The sequence below is a fragment of the Salvelinus sp. IW2-2015 genome, unplaced genomic scaffold (genome assembly GCF_002910315.2).
Source record: "Salvelinus sp. IW2-2015 unplaced genomic scaffold, ASM291031v2 Un_scaffold2629, whole genome shotgun sequence".
Classification (NCBI taxonomy): domain Eukaryota; kingdom Metazoa; phylum Chordata; class Actinopteri; order Salmoniformes; family Salmonidae; genus Salvelinus; species Salvelinus sp. IW2-2015.
Window position 1 is genome coordinate 35,472 of NW_019943937.1, and position 17,368 is coordinate 52,839.

General features: G+C 46.9%; 1 pseudogene; it reads right to left on the reverse strand.

The window, feature by feature from the left end:
- Positions 1–2,401, reverse strand: part of LOC112074424 (fibroblast growth factor 14-like) — a 22,534-nt pseudogene extending 20,133 nt beyond the window's left edge.
- Positions 2,402–17,368: the final 14,967 nt, after the last annotated feature.

Genomic DNA, 17,368 nt, shown 5'->3' on the forward strand with positions numbered 1-17,368 from the left:
CTTTTTTCGGTGGTTTACTGAAAAATGAACATCGGTAACAAAAGAGATGTTCAACAGATCAAAGCACCATTCCTCCTATCCCATCTTCATCCTTTCTTTCCATCCTTCTCTACTCTTCTCTTCCCTTCATCCTTCACTCCCTCTCCTCCCACTTTCATCTCTTCTTTCCATCCTTCTCTACTCTTCTCTTCCTTCATCCTTCACTCCCTCTCCTCCCACTTTCATTCTTCTTTCCATCCTTCTCTACTCTTCTCTCCCTTCACCTTCACTCCCTCTCCTCCCATTTTCATCTCTTCTTTCCACCCTTCTCTACTCTTCTCTTCCCTTCATCCTTCACTCCCTCTCCTCCCACTTTCATCTCTTCTTTCCATCCTTCTCTACTCTTCTCTTCCCTTCATCCTTCACTCCCTCTCCTCCCACTTTCATCTCTTCTTTCCATCCTTCTCTACTCTTCTTCTCCCTTCATCCTCACTCCCTCTCCTCCCACTTTCATCTTTTCTTTCCATCCTTCTCTACTCTTCTCTTCCCTTCATCCTTCACTCCCTCTCCTCCCACTTTCATCTTTTCTTTCCATCCTTCTCTACTCTTCTCTTCCCTTCATCCTTCACTCCCTCTCCCCCACTTTCATCTCTTCTTTCCATCCTTCTCTTACTCTTCCTCTTCCTTCATCTTTCACTCCCTCTCCTCCACTTTCATCTCTTCTTTCCATCCTTCTCTACTCTTCCCTTCATCCTTCACTCCTCTCCTCCACTTTCATCTCTTCTTTCCATCCTTCTCTACTCTTCTCTTCCTTCATCCTTCACTCCCTCTCCTCCCACTTCATCTTTTCTTTCCATCCTTCTCTACTCTCTCTTTCCCTTCATCCTTCACTCCTCTCCTCCCACTTTCATCTCTTCTTTCCAATCCTTCTCTACTCTTCTCTTCCCTTCATCCTTCACTCCCTCTCCTCCCACTTTCATCCTTCTCTCCTCCGTCCATCTCCTCTTTCTTTCTTTCTTTCTTTCTCTGCCTCCCCTTTCATTATTCTCCTTTTCTCCCACTCTTCCCTCTCTTCTTCCTTCAATCCTCTCATCCTTTCCCTTTCTCCTCCACCCCACCTCTCCTCCGCTCTCCTCCTCCCTCCTCCTCTCTCTCTCCTTCACACTCTCCTCCTCCTCCTGTTCCTCTTACCCCCTGCTCACTCCGGAGGTTAAGAAACCCTGAATTCATATTTCATTTTTGACAGGATGCTTGGGGCAACTCCCCTCAACTACACACACACACACACACACGCACACGCACACACACACACACACACATCCACACACACACACACAGCATGTGTCTCAGACTGTACTGTGTTCTGCATGCATGCACCCCATCTATAAGGCCACAGGTTGCACTGAATGTCATTGGCTTTGACAAAATGGCTGTCACTTGACTGAGGTTGCTGCGCTCACAGTCAGTCACCCCCCCTCTCTCTCCTGAGACCAGTCATGCCAGTTACCCCCTGCCWTACAGAGCTTGTYATGATRTCATTTTCGTATATTGGTGGTGTCAGCTATACTGTATGTATGAATCAAGATATGTCAAAKTCAATAGACTACATTTCAAAACCTGTCTGTTCTTTGACTCAACCTGATTCAAGTTCTGTGATAAATWCCTATAAAATGGCCAACTGTTTGGTGAKATATTTAATACGGCAACCTGATTMACCTATCCACCCCTCAAACGTATTTTAATCTGTATGTAACACCWAACTGTAACATCGATTTTGTCTGACTCAAACCCTTCACTCAGAAAGGCAATCAGCAGTAAACCAATCAATGAAAGATTAGGCTAGAAATCGTTATTTTCCCACTTTAGTCTCAACTCCTAGGCTAATTAAAATGCGTAATTTGAAGCCTTGTCGAGAGGACGAGAGCGTCAATGTTACACAGTAACTATATTTGAAAGGAATGAAACAGCAATGTGGTCAAACTTACCAGCCACACTGCTTAGGCTACTTTCGTTAACTACCTGGTTTTATTAATGCATGTAGGGGTAAACTATTGAACCGTTGGAGCTAACGTAAGGCTGCTCTCTCCCTCGCGCTTAATGACAACCGTAACGTGTCCATGCGTCTCCCGCGCTTTCCGCTCAGCCCACACCTTGTCTCCGTAGCCTTCTCTTCTTCAAGCCGAAGATTCTCACTTTGGAGAAGATGTCGACCAAATTCCCGTTACAAAGTCCTTTATTCTTGTTGGGGCTTCGCCTCCGTCGGTGTGGCGTCGGCCGGTGGACTTGTTGTTCCGTGCCTGTCTCTTCTGTCGTATCAAACCGCTGGCAATAGCTGCCATGTCTCAACCGAAACAACCCGGGGGGAAAGGAACACAGAGCCCGTTCCCCGTTTCCCTTTGGGCACGGAGCGCAGACGGCACAACAAGCGATTATGTTCGGTCTGCAGCTACAGCCCCATAGTTGTGTCTATAAAATGTATCTTCTTTATCCGTCAGAAAAACATTTCGACACTACGCAATCAAGTCCAAATACCACATTTCGGCGAGGATACAGAACATTGCGTTGTCATTTTATCATGGCCATTCAACAACTAACAACCTGTCACCGTTGTTGTCAAATGATTTCGAATTTGACTGCGTGAATCTTGTAGAGGAGAAGGTTTTCCAAACTGACAACATTTCCGATATCCGTACTTGGTCATATTTTATCATTAAATATCTGTGACGTTTGATGTCACATAGTCCAAAAACACGAAAATAATTGTCGAAAGGTTTCGTTCTTCTCCTCGCCCAAAAATGTTTAGACTACCCCCCCGTCTTCTCCGGTGATCGACAAAAAATCAAGCCTATCGAAAATGTGAACATGCGAATTGGAAGCCATATCGGAATCAACGCGCAAGGAGTCTGTCAGACATACTCTCAAAAACATACATACGAGCGATTTTAACGTAATTATTCTGAAAGGACGCAAGCCCAGACGCTCCCGGGTGGGGCTTGCTCCTTGGAAGAGAGGTGTGTGATCTTGTCGCGCGCCCAGATTCACAAGTCGTATGCAATCCGCCAGTCTCTTCTCAAAAAATAAAAATAGAACGAATAACGGAGGAGCACACAATGACCGAATCGGAGATTGGAATTATCAAATAACTAAATAATAAATAATCATCTGTCTTAAAAAAAAGGCCCGAGGAACTTCTCTGCATCAGGTTTAAATGCTGACGCAATTTTATTTCACGCTTCAGAAACTTCATCCAGCACGTCAGGACTGTTTTTCCTCCGTGAGAATGGAAAGGGGACAGGACCCAACTCCGGTTGCCTCATGAATTGCTTTCAGATATGAATAAGGGGTGAAAAAGGGTAGTCTACATCAAACGCTCTCCTTCAACTCATCAATCAAAGGAAACGGGAACAGCCAGACCATTCAGATGAAAACAAGAGTCTGTGCGTCAGACCAAAGCCCCCTCGTACCTTATAAATGACCACAAGCGAGTGAATGCCCTCCGCATAAACGTAACCATTAGCACTAGACACCGCCTGTAACTTTACACAGTATACTGTATTACTCCAACGCAAACTGTTGCTAATACATTGTATACACCGTCCGGACACTGATTGATATATCGTGCTGTGTATTTCGCAAGAAGCAGACACCGAGCCGGAGATAGACATGTACCTGTATAGCCAACGTTGAGAATGTTTACACCTCATCTGATGTTAATCTTGATCAGATGAAAKATAGAGACCCAGCACATTGTCAAGTGGAGAACGTCCCCAAAAGGTTTAATTAGCAATTGCATGTTCTTTAGTATAGGCCTAGAAATATCACATGCACGTGTAAAGAGATCCCAGTCAGCGGCACTCCTGTCTGCATTTAGTCATGTCCAAAAACACGGGACGGTATGGAGAAGTGTTTTCACCCCTATATCCCCCAACACAATCATTGAGACRCAATCCATAAAAGACGGCATTAAAACTTAAATCAAAATGGCAAAATAGTCAGTGTTATGGTATCTATAATACAATTAAACGAATCGATGGGATGTAAAATCGAGGGAACGTTGATCCTTTTGGTCAGTTGAATTCATTAACATGGGAGCGCAGATTTTCTGACCGGCGCAAGCCACGTCTGATTTCAGCACCATGGGCAGCGACCGCGGACTATAGTTCCACCAATCGCATGCTGTCTGCGGCTGCGCTGTGAGAAAACACGACCCTTAAGTTGAGGAGTAGCCTATAAATGATCCACGTGAACATCTCTCAAGACTAACTGGTATTTTCCTCATAATGTTAACCAAACTGCAGCTAGCCTATTTTTAACCAGGTCATAAACAATTTAAACGTAGATAGCAGTGAGTCATCGTCTTCMCGGGTAGAAAAGTGTCTTTCTTCACCTGCTGCCTGGAAAAGGGACAMGTCTGGAAATGTCCCCATTGAAGCAGAGATGCGTGATCTCAATGGGGCTTCGTCCTGGCTTAATTCAAGTTTTAATTTACTAAATATTTTAAAMCCAAACGTCAGAATACCTCCTTCATGGGGAGGTTATCCACTGAGGTAGGTTGTTTCAATGTGCTTTCCAAGGATTGTTGTTACATTTCAGTAAAGAAATTGAAACTCTACAGAGTCATCTACAGTTGGTCTCTCTCTCCCAGTAATTAAATCATCTGGTCAAAACCATTAATTCAAGACAAACAGTTTGGCACATTTTCAATCACGTTTAGCTTANCACAATCATTGAGACACAATCCATAAAAGACGGCATTAAAACTTAAATCAAAATGGCAAAATAGTCAGTGTTATGGTATCTATAATACAATTAAATGAATCGATGGGCTGTAAAATCGGGGGAAAGTTGATCCTTTTGGTCAGTTGAATTCATTAACATGGGAGCGCAGATCTTCTGACCGGCGCAAGCCACGTCTGATTTCAGCACCATGGGCAGCGACCGCGGCCTATAGTTCCACCAATCGCATGCTGTCTGCGGCTGCGCTATGAGAAAACACGACCCTTGAGTTGAGGAGTAGCCTATAAATGATCCACGTGAAAATCTCTCAAGACTAACTGGTATTTTCCTCATAATGTTAACCAAACTGCAAGCTAGCCTATTTTTAACCAGGTCATAAACAATTTAAACGTAGATAGCAGTGAGTCATCGTATTCCCGGGTAGAAGAGTGTCTTTCTTCACCTGCTGCCTGGAAAAGGGACAAGTCTGGAAATGTCCCCATTGAAGCAGAGATGCGTGATCTCAATGGGGCTTCATCCTGGCTTAATTCAAGTTTTAATTKACTAAATATTTTAAACCCAAACGTGAGAATACCTCCTTCATAGGAGGAGGTTATCCACTGTGGTAGGTTGTTTCAATGTGCTTTCCAAGGGGCCATCTACAGTTGGTCTCTCTCTCCCAGTAATGAAATCATCTGGTCAAAACCATTAATTCAAGACRAACAGTTTGGCACATTCTCAAYCACGTTTAGCTTAGTGGGGCACTTTCTTGAATCTGTATCGGCTTTGGTGGTAGAATTAAAGTTTTAAAAATGCATGAACCAGCGTCGATTCACAGGAGAGATACAGTAGCCAGCCGGAGTGCTCTGAACTGTACACCCGCCCCGTTTTCAGTTTAATAAATGAAAGGCCTACCGAGCTCAGGTCAATGGCTGCCTCTGCGGGTAGATCCGGTGGGTTTCCTACGGTCACGTTTGTGTTTTCGAACACAGACTCACTGAAGAATGAGAATTCGATGTGATTGTCCGTGACAGTTACAAGCCATTGACATTAATATACACTGAAAGAGAATTTACTTTTCAAAATTCAGAAGGCATAGCTTTTTCAAATCTGATGATGTTCAAAAAGGCTAAATACTTCCAGGAGAGCTCCAGCCGCAGCCTACAGCAAAGGATTGGGTGCCGAAAAATAAAGTAAAGCTGGGATTGACCGCTTGAGGGCCCAGAGTGTTCAGAAAAAGAAGGCGCTTGAAATAAGCAGTCCAAGAGTTGACTCTTGCCGCTGTGCATCTAATCATCCTCTGCTGCAACACAATAAGGTGCAGGTTGGATGAAATATATCTCATTGAATCCTCTCCAGTTACTCTGTAAGCCTATAGAGTTATGTACCAACAGCCTACTTACCAACAGGTCTTTTCACACTACAGTACTTACTGGCCATATGGTCAGACTGGTGAATGGCATCCCATAACGTGTGTAATAGGAATGAATACCAACCAGTACACGCCTTCCCAAATGCTTCTATCGCCACATGTACATAACGCTACACATGTGGTTCACCAGAGAACTTCAAGCAGAAAAGAGGGTTACATCTATTAAATCACTCACTGATTTTAGTACACAACACACACCACACACACACACACACACACACACCACACACACACACACACAACACACACACACACACACACACACACACACACACCACAACACACACACACACACACATCACACACACACACACACACACACCACACACACACACATTGCACAGTGGGGAATGGCAATAAAACATCTTGTTGTCTTTGTGCTGATGTTTTTTATCCAGGTCAACTGCTGTTGAGGACCTAAATAAATCAAAGCTTCCTGACTACATTTTCATAAAAATTCATCCTTCCTCCCATCTCAATGTTAAAAAAAAGCCTTCAAAAGGAAACTTCACCCTCTTCACCCCCTTCTCCCAAACTCCCTTTTATGTAGTGAAAAGGAGTGGAATGAACGGTTTAAAAACACTCTAAACACACTCTCTCTCTCTCCTCTCTCTCTCTTCTCTCCTCTCATGTCTCTCTCTGCTCTATGCCAAAGGGCCTCATTACTACATATGCAGATGAGTGTGTGAAAAAAACAAGAAGAGAGAGAGAGAGGAGAGAGAGAGAGAGAGAGAAGAGAGAGAGTGAAGAGAAAAGCGAGAGAAGAGGAGGAACGAGAGAGAGAGAGAGAGAGAGAGAGAGGAGAGAGAGAGAGAGAGAGAGAAAGAGAAGAGAGAGGAAGAGAGAGAGAGAAGAGGAGAGAGAGAGAGAGAGAGAGAGAGAGAGAGAAATAGAAAGAGAGCAGAGAGAGAGGTGAAAAGAAAGAGAAAGGCTGTGTGTTTATACCCCTAGGGGAGTTGGCTATCCTACCACATTTAAATCATACATTAGCTGATCACCTGTCTGTAGGGACTGTTATGTGTGTATGCTATAGATATTTATTGTCCTGCATCGTTTCCTTTTATATCCTTGACCCACGAGGTTATCAGAAAAAAAGGCGAGAGAAGGATAAAGATAAAGGTATATTTGTTTTCTGCAGAAAGAGAGGAGAGCTCCCTCATAGGTAACACAGGAGCACAGCACCTCCCCCTCTCTCTCTCTCCATCCTCTTCTCTTTATTCTTTCCTCTTTACAGAACGATAGTCTAAGCTGATAATGATTGTACGAATGGAAACTCAATCATAATGAATTAATAACACCCTAGGAGTTATTAATACTGTAGGTGTGTTCATTCAGAGAATGAGAATTAGACCGTTATAAAAAACTAGTAAACAACAGAAAAGGCCTTATATTTGTGGAACAAGACATTTAGTGAAAATGAAAAGCACAATCAATCACTTCGTCTAATGAAGGGATCCCCTTGGGTGTGAGTCCATGGGTGGGCGAGGGAGGAAGAGAGGCAGATAGAGGGAGAGAAAGAGAAGCAGGCGGGTTTGCAAATTATTCAAAGTGTAGAACTCCAGATAGAAAGGACAGGAACGGCAGGAAGAATGAGAATGTTCAGAATGGAAACAGTGAGAAATAGCCGGGTGGAAGGAGGGAGATATGAAGGAGGGAAGGAGAGATAAAGGAAGACAATCAGCTAGAGAGGAGGGGACGGAGTTAGCAAGAGAGAGAATGGAGGGAAAGAGGGAGAGGGAAACGAAGAGAGCGAGAGGTAACAACGCAGCACGGTTCTACAGGTTTCCCTGTGGGGGGGCAGTCGGAGGGAAGACCCAATCTACTCTCTTTGCATAACTGTAATGTGCTGATCAACAGCAGCACACACCGCCTTGGCTGTACACACAACACAACAACAGCCTACACACACAGGGCGTCTCCTGGCGTGAGCCACACCCACACAGACACACGACACCAGTCGACGCCTGCGCCCGAGGAAGGCACATGAGTTGTGGAAACGAGAGTACGACGAGGGCTCGAGAAGATCAGGTGGCCGAGTACGATGGCGCCCGAGAACGACAGCACTACACTACACACACCGACACTACACGCAGCCACTCCACTACACCGGCTGTGACCAGCATGGCGTGCCGCCGATGGTCACCACCACACACTGACACTACACACGCCCCTGTCACGACACTTACGACATCACCACACGCCACCACACACAATTATGGAACTAAGAGAGACTACTGTACATGACCCGATACACCAACAAAGAATACCACCACACACAACACATAATGGGGAGGTACTGGTCTATGGATCCTGGACCGCTCGGCACATCTCAGTGATGAATAGCCGGGACAGTCCTCTACATCCTAGCTGCAGTGCCACCGCCCTCATGTTTGCCTAGGTAGCCTGTGAAGGGTAACTAATGAGGACCTCTGGGGGTGAGTAGACATGGGACCATAGGGAATGTTCTATTATGGGAGGGAGTCAGGGGTACTGTCCAGGCCTTACAGACAGTGGTCACAAATAGCCCACAACCAAGTGGATCTATAGGTTGATTACGGGATGCCAAGCTGACCTTGCGAGATTAAGTTTGTCCAGCTGAATACACCATGATGAAAACAGAGGGAGCAAAGGGAAAGAACACACCATGGATCCCCGAACAATAACCAGACACACATGTTATAGACTTAAACCGACCAAAAACAAAAATGCGCACTCCAATTTTTTTAGAAAACATTTCATTTTGGTGGGAGTGGATGTCTTCAGTTTCAGCCAACTCTACAATCTCTTGTACCTCTGCTTGCAAGAGTGACCAGAAACACTATAACTACACCGAGTTGAAGAACAGCCCAAACAGGATAAGCACTCGTAGGATTACACAGAGACACTTCTGATGACATGAATGAGCACCAAGTAATCCCCAAAGTTTCTTTCTACACCAGTGTAAAACAAAGTGAAGATGGTATGAAGAAAGGTTTATTGAAACAGACCATAAACACAGGACTGTTAAATAATGGAAGACTTGAACCTCCTCCTAACTCCGCACAGGCATTTCAGTTACTACTTGGCAGCATCCCTCCGCCCAACTACTTTGTTTACATGCTTGCTCCTCCTACACGCGCACAATACACACACACTGGTGGCACGTTAGTACGCATGCACACGTACACTTACACGAGGCCATGTCTGTACCTGTACCCAAGGCTATGTCTGTATCTGTAACCGACAAAGAGGCATGTCTGTAAGTCTCTATCCATGCAAGCTATAGGTCTGACCTGCTATACAAGCTATCTTGTACTGACCACGAGGCTATGGCCAAGTACCTGGGTCCCACAAGGCTATGTCTGTCACCTATACCACCATCCGACAGGTATGTTCTGTATCTATATCAATGAGATACTTCTGTACGCTGTACCTACATATGCTATGTTGTAGCCTGCAATCCACAAGGCTTAATGTCGCTACTGTACCACGAGGCTATGTCTGTACCTGTACCACGAAGGCCTTATGGCCGTACCTGTACCAGAAGCTATGTCTGTAACTGTACCACAAGGCTATGGCTGTATACCTGTACCACGAGGCTATGTACTGTACCGTGTGCAAGAGCCATTGTCTGTACCTGTAAACTAACAGGGATCAGGCTAACTGTCTGTACCATGACCACAATGCTATGATCGTAAATGTACACCACAGTGCGGCCATGGCTGTACCTGTATCCAGAGGCTCATGTCTGTACCTGTGGCTACAAGGCTATGTCTGTACCTGTATCTATCAGGCTATGTCTGACCATGTAACCAGTCATCAGGCATGGTCTGTTACTGTACAACAGGCTATGTATGTACCTGTAACCACATGCCACGTCTTGTCAAAAGCTATGTCTGTACCTGTATGACCACATGAGCGCGTTTGTCTGTACCTGTGAACATTGTGTCCAACCAGTGGCACATATGTGGGCTCTAGTGCCCACGAACTCCGTAGGCACTTAGCTGGACACTGAGGCCAAACCACAACGACCAACAGCTTTACACTTTCATGGAATACAAAGCCTTCACACTATTCCATCCCCTGGAACTCCTCCAATTTTCTTGGTTCTGCCTTAGGATCATCCTGCGTTTTGCGCCTATCAAGAGCAGGGAACCTGGACTATTTCATAAGAAAATCAGAGATACAAGCCATTGGTCATCGCTACCAGAAACCCTGGTAAGAGGAGACTGATCTCACGCTGGTTTGAATCCTGATAGGCTTACAGAGAAGATGGTAGTTCGCGATCCACCAAAACTACCCTAGGTGTGAACAGGAACACTGGGTGATCCCTCTGGGGGGTGTCTTCACCTAATGATGTTTCATGGGAAGCTCCAGTCTTACGAAAAGAGAGCAAAAACTCCAACTTGGAGCTGAGAAGTTATCTCAAGCATCCATTCCAAATTAATCTAAAGACAGCGAACCCATTTATCATTTTTGGCTTGAAATTGCAAAAGGAAATGCATGCACGGAGAAAAATTTCCTCCTGTGTGCTACCTGTAATGATTTTCCCCCTCGGGCCACAGCCTCATGTTATCGCCCATTCTTTAATGAAGACAATCCTTTGCTCTCGGGCCCACTGTTGCCTTCGTTGCTTCTGGTAGGTCGGGAAAATTCGAATAACCGCTTTGTCGGCCTTCTGAGTGCGTCCCCAGTGGACATGTACTGTCGCGCAGTCTGCTGACGAATATCAAGCTGCAACGACCGGTTTCCCCGTGGCCTCCGAACCTGCTCTATTTCAAACGCCAAGTAACGCTTTAGTAAACACCTCAAAGCATCGCTCTTCAAACCCCGCTTGCTTCCGGGCCCGCTCCAGTGCTCGGCCTTCCGCCTCCTGGTTTGCCGCGCCCCTTACCAACCTTCTTACTGCCCACCTGACTTAGCCCTCAATCACTAAGGCCGGTTCTACTACTCCCGTACGGTCACGGTTTCTTTGACTGTGAAACTGTGTGAGGCTCTGAATCATGGAATATACACCGAGGCCATGTCTGGCATGAGCCATGTGATTAATGTCTGCCTATTTTGCCAGAACCAGATTAGCCATGATGCTCCAATCCACAACTATCACACCACTACACGCTTAGGGGACCATACTAGATAGGTGGCCCTTGGCTCCGCGCTCGGCTGGGTTTCTCGCTTACTATCTCGTTCCGTCCGCCCCTCCATAACACAGAGTGCACAACTGCCTGCCCCGCAGCATTCTGGACCAGACCACCAGTCCACGCACTCGCCCCCTGAAAAGCAACATGGATCGCCCACCCTTGACTCTGCCACCCCCGCCAAACGAGCCCTACTACTAGGAACTGACCACCCCTAACCCGCGTATATGCAAATGAGAAAGCCACATTGATACACGTAATCAGATGGCTGACTGGCGCATCGCTCAGCCAACATTATTATTATCAAAATTAGCCAGCTTCAACAAGCACTCACTACCAATATCAGCACACATCAAAAGAGATAGGCTAGCTAGGTTGCTTCAAACTTTCATCTCACAATCAGTGATAATAGTCAATCAGACACTCGAGGACTGCTCATAAGTATTGGGCACACCCTACCCATCGCGAATCCCATTCCCCGCCGCTCCTGATGTCAGGCAACATCTTGCAGGTGCAGCGTTTGTCTATCCAAACAAAGGTGGGCACCGAATAAGGATAGCACTACCTATACCCGACGGTCAAGACGGCGACCCTCCACCTCCACGCCCACCATCGGCGCACACATGCCTGTTGTCCTAGTCAAGAGAGAAGTGCGAGGCGTCTCCTGTCTTGCACTCTGCTTGGCCCATTTCTGCGGGACTTTCACTTGGAGGTTTTAAGAACAAATCTTGAAGCAAAATTGACATGAGAAATGTTATAAGCGGACGAGGGTGTGTTTAGCACAACGGGAACACGTGGAGCCTGACATTAATTGTTTAGATTTACCAGCTGTCGACTCCCATGCATGACCAAATGTCACAGTGAGGAGAAACGTAGGAACACCCCACTTGGGCCATCCCAGTTTAAGGATCAACCTTCTAATAAGCTAAGTTGCATTAGGTATAAGCTCAGGAGTTGACTAATGTTGACACTTTCTAGCCGCTAAGGTCATCATCGGATGAGTCAGCTACGCATCTTGGATCACACCCGATCAGATTGCCAACTTATACACAAATCAGCACCCACTACATATGTTTGGCGCCCCATGAGGCAAAGGGGTCGCTCCAAGCAGGTATTATTCATGCTCGGGTCACGCGGAGAGTACAGGGTTCTAAAATCGGTGAGACAGCTACTCTTTGATCAGTGTCATGAAGCCGCACGACCATCCCACTCGCTTCCTCAAACAGACAAAGGCCATACTCAGACAATCCCAAGGCCCAATGCCCCGCGACTTTACTCTGGGGCGCCTTCTCAGCACGTATACGGGGGCGCGGCGCTTTGTCCTTCCCAAGTTCTGACAATGCTGCCAAGTTAAAATGTATTCTACAGGAAAGACGAATTGCACCATATCTAAAATTGAACGCCTAAGAAATGGAAGATTTCTGATCAGCTAAAGTCTGAGGTTGGTGTACCCGGATTAACTCTATAACTCTCTCGCTCGCTCACATTCACTGTGTCGGACCTCACACTAACTTTAAATAGTGAGAACATCATAGACACAGTCGGGCGCGCATGGGACTATCTCTCTAATGTGACTTGAGCAGGGCAGGGCTTAGCTACCACAAGTAACGCGGCATATTGCAGTCCCCGCTGTACTAGCCCATTCTGTAATAGCACCACCTTGCAGATGCTAACCTATGAGTACCTCACAAGGAAAGGCGAATGTCATAGCCAGGAGCCCGAAACTGTACCGCACATGCACTCTAAACATGCATGTCCAGTAACTTTTTCGACTTTAACTTGGCTTTTTTGTCTAACATCATGAGCTCGCCACTTTTTGTGTTTAGGGGCATACACCTCCAGTAGTTTCGCTAGTTAAAGGTCAATTGGTCTTACTTTGCGAGANAGAGAGGAGAGGAGAGGAGAGGAGAGGAGAGGAGAGGAGAGGAGAGGAGAGGAGAGGAGAGACAGGAAAAGAAGAAAGATCAAGAGGAAGTCAATAGGTTGATATGAAAAGGTCTTGGAAAGGGAAACTCAGGATAAATCAATGCAGGTACCAGAACAGTTCTACAAGAGACCACTTGAGTCTGAGAGAGAGCACCCAACTGGTAGATATACAACTAACAGAGAGATTCCCTACTGCTCTCTATCCCGCTCTCTCCTTCCCTCCCTCTCGTTCTACACAAACCGTGTTGGAGTCATATGACTCAGTACAGACTAAGAAGTTCTCTCCTTCCCTCCCTCTCGTTCTACACAACCGTGTTGGAGTCATATGACTCAGTACAGAGACTAAGAAGTTCTCTCTCCTTATTTTTAGCTCTCTCTTTCACAGATTAGTGTTCTATATTTATCCTCTATGTGTTGGCCAATCAGACTGTCCCGTCCAGGAGAGAGGGTCACAGAGTTCGACACCTCCCACTTGGGCCTGAGCCAGGACCCTCCCCCTTTATTTCCCTGCCTCCTTCCTTCTCTCTGCCCCTCCTCTGCTTTTCCTCCCTTTCCCAGTTGTCCTCCTCCCCTCTAGTCCTCTCCCTTCCTCTGTATCTTCTGTCCTCCGTTTCTTCCTCTGTATCTTCTGTCCTCCGTTTCTCCCTCTGTATCTTCTGTCCTCTGTTTCTCCTTCTGTCTCCCACCCCAGTATGTTTCCTCTGCAGCTCCACCCTCCCCAAAGCTTCAGTCAACCACCCTGTTCCCTCCCTCACCCCCTCTGTCCCAGAGGAAACTTTACACACAGCAAAGAGAGTCTCTCTCACTCCCGTTCCCCTGCGTGTGTGTTTTGTCTGTGTATGTGTGTCTGAGCGTGTGTGTTTTGTCTGTGTATGTGTGTGTTTATACACAGGGTCTACAGCATTCCTTCAGAACCAACAAAATGGATGAAATCTTTTCTAATTAATTTCAGCTCAAATGAAGGTTTGAGGCCATGAAACAACATATCATTTATTACCAATGTGTTACTCCTTCTGTTATTCAAGGGCAGCAGTGGACGAGGGCCGCAGTGGACGAGGGCAGTAGTGGACGAGGGCAGTAGTGGACGAGGGCAGCAGTGGACGAGGGCCGCAGTGGACGAAGGGCAGTAGCGGACGAGGGCAGTAGCGGACGAGGGCAGTAGTGGACGAGGGCCGCAGCGGCCGAGGGCAGTACTGGACGAGGGTACTACGTTCAGTATTTAATAGTGAAATGCTTTTCAGTAAGAAATAATATTTTTTCTAGAAAAAGAGGACATTACATAATTCTCCAAACACTTCCTCTCAAAGCAGAGCGCCTGGCTTTTTGTCACACAAACCAACTGAAACAGACATTCAGAAACCGCTCTCTCTCTCTAACATCTCTCTCTCTCTCTCCCTCCCTCCCCCTCACACAGTACACTAGACTCCCCCTCCCTCCTCTACCTTACTCTAACACACACAGACACACACTTGACATATCTGAGCAGACAGGCAGCCTCTGCATCACAGTCACCATGACAACGTCGTGAGACAATCCGCAAAAGCAGCCAGTCCCCCGGTCACACACCCCGGAGGGAGAGATGAAGAGAGAGAGATGGAGAGAGGAGAGAGAGAGATGGAGAGAGGAGCGAGAGACTGAGCGTGTGAGAGACGGAGAGAGAYAYKWYASWGAGAGAGAGAGAGAGAGAGAGCACGCACGATGGCGAGAGAGACCGGGCGTGTGAGAGACGGAGAGATGGAGAGGAGATTGAGATGAGGATAAAGAGAGGAGGAGGGAGAGGCGGAGAGAAGCGAGGGAGCGTGACTTGTACATGCTACACATGACAATAGAGAAGCCACGTAACAGCAGCCTGTTCTGAAGCACGGCAGACACACATCTCTAGTAGAACAGTGGAGTAGAACAGTGGAGTAGAACAGTGGAGTAGAACAGTGGATAGAACAAGTAGAGTAGAACAAAGTGGAATAGAACAGTGGAGTAGAACAGTGGAGTAGAACAGTGGAGTAGAACAGTGGAGTAGAACAGTGGAGTAGAACAGTGGAGTAGAAACAGTGGAGTAGAACAGTGGAGTAGAACAGTGGAGTAGAACAGTGGAGTAGAACAGTGGAGTAGAACAGTGGAGTAGAACAAGTGGAGTAGAAACAGTGGAATAGAAACATGGAATTGAACAGTGTACAAGAGATGTGCAGGGTTGTGGGTTGGATTCCCGCTGGGACCACCCGTATGAAATACATGCCCCCACTACTGTAGGATACGTGTCTGTTGGAAGGCCATATTATTATAACACTACATTATGGGCCTATACCATCTTGGATGAGCCCATAGACCAGCGGTTCCCAAACTGGGGGTCGCGACCCCATGTGGGGGTCGCCTGATAGGAAAATGGGGTTCGCGGGAAAATTCCACAAATCCTGAAGAAGAGAAATGATAATATGGTTTTTGTAATGTGGTTCACCTTTAAATCTAAATGGAAAGTATTGAAATGTAAAAGGCCCAACTCAACCAGAGACCGAGGGAAAAGGCTGCACTGGGAATCAACCGGTAACACACTGCCGTCTCCCTCAGAGTATTAAAACTCATGGTACCGCTCAACAGTTCATATCGCTGTGAACGTGGATCCCGCGTTCAAGACAACTGGGAACTGTCCGACTTCCGCCATCAGTGCTGTCAAGACAACTGGGAACTGTCCGACTTCCGACATCAGAGCATTCAAGACAACTGGGAACTGGAACTGTCCGACTTCCGACATCAGACATTCAAGACAACTGGAACTGTCCGACTTCCAACATCAAGTGCGTTCAAGACAACTGGGAACTGGGAACTGTCCGACTCCACATCAGTGCGTTCAAGACAACTGGGAACTGGAACTGTCCGACTTCCCACATCAGTGCGTTCAAGACAACTGGGAACTGGGAACTGTCCGACTTCCCACATCAGTGCGTTCAAGACAACTGGGAACTGGAACTGTCCGACTTCCCACATCAGTGCGTTCAAGACAACTGGGAACTGGGAACTGTCCGACTTCCCACATCAGTGCGTTCAAGACACTGGGAACTGGGAACTGTCCGACTTCCCACATCAGTGCGTTCAAGACAACTGGGAACTGGAACTGTGGAAAAAACAAGCTCCAAATGCGTTTTGTTGTTGTTGTTGGTTGTTGTTGTTGAATGATCATCAACTCGAAATTCCAACTCAGGCGTCTTTCTAGCTCCGACTTTCCGACCTGAGATCACGGACGTCATGATTTGGTGAGTGAGTGGTGAGGTAAGAGACATGATGTCAGACTCATTTCTAACTGACTGTCATAGCCACATTAACGTAAACATTGTCTGTTAATTACATCACTTTTCCCACATGGTTGGGGTTGAGAATTCTCACGATATCAGAACGGGGACGTAGACGGAAACAGCTTGGGAGCCCCTGGTCTAGACAGTCTCCTCTACATTTTGACGAGAGTTCCTTCTCCTGACGCCTTGTGGGCACTGAACACTCAAATCTCTGCCGGTAATAAGGTGATGGCCGATGTTTCCACTGTGTGTGTCTCCCCTTAAAACCTGCATGGCCTGTGAACGCCTCTCATTCTCTCTCATTAACCCTCTCATTTACTCTGCCTCCGCCCCTCCTGCCTCTCCCTCCCTTCCCCTCCGCCTCCGCCTCTCCCTCCGCCTCCCCTCTCCCTCCGCCTCTCCTCCTCCCCTCCCTCCACCTCTCCCTTCCCTCCCTCTCCCTCCGCTCCCTCCCCTCCCTCCGCCCCCCTCCCCTCTCCCGCCCCCTCCCTCCGCCCCTCCCCCCCCCTCCCTCCCTCCGCCCCTCCCTCCTCCCCTCTCCCTTCCTCCCCTCCCTCCGCCTCTCCTCTCCTTCTCAGGTGGCAGAGGAAAGCTGGTTCATATCTCATGTCTGTCTGTTGCAGGTTGTAAAGCACCCTTAAATATATATTATAATAATAAAGCTCAACACAAGCTGTTTGGCTAAACATGACGACAGTTTAGGAAGGGAGGTCATGTTTGGGGGTTAATAGTGGTCATTTTCCACACTGGATTTCTCATAAACGGCCGTCCAAAGGAGCATTAACTAGGCAGCAAATGACTTCATACATTGTGACAAAATAACATGAGAACAGTCACATTGGTTATCAGCCTGTTCCAATAGAGTATTAAATGGGTCAACATCGGCTGTTACAATACAGAGTATCTCTCTCTGT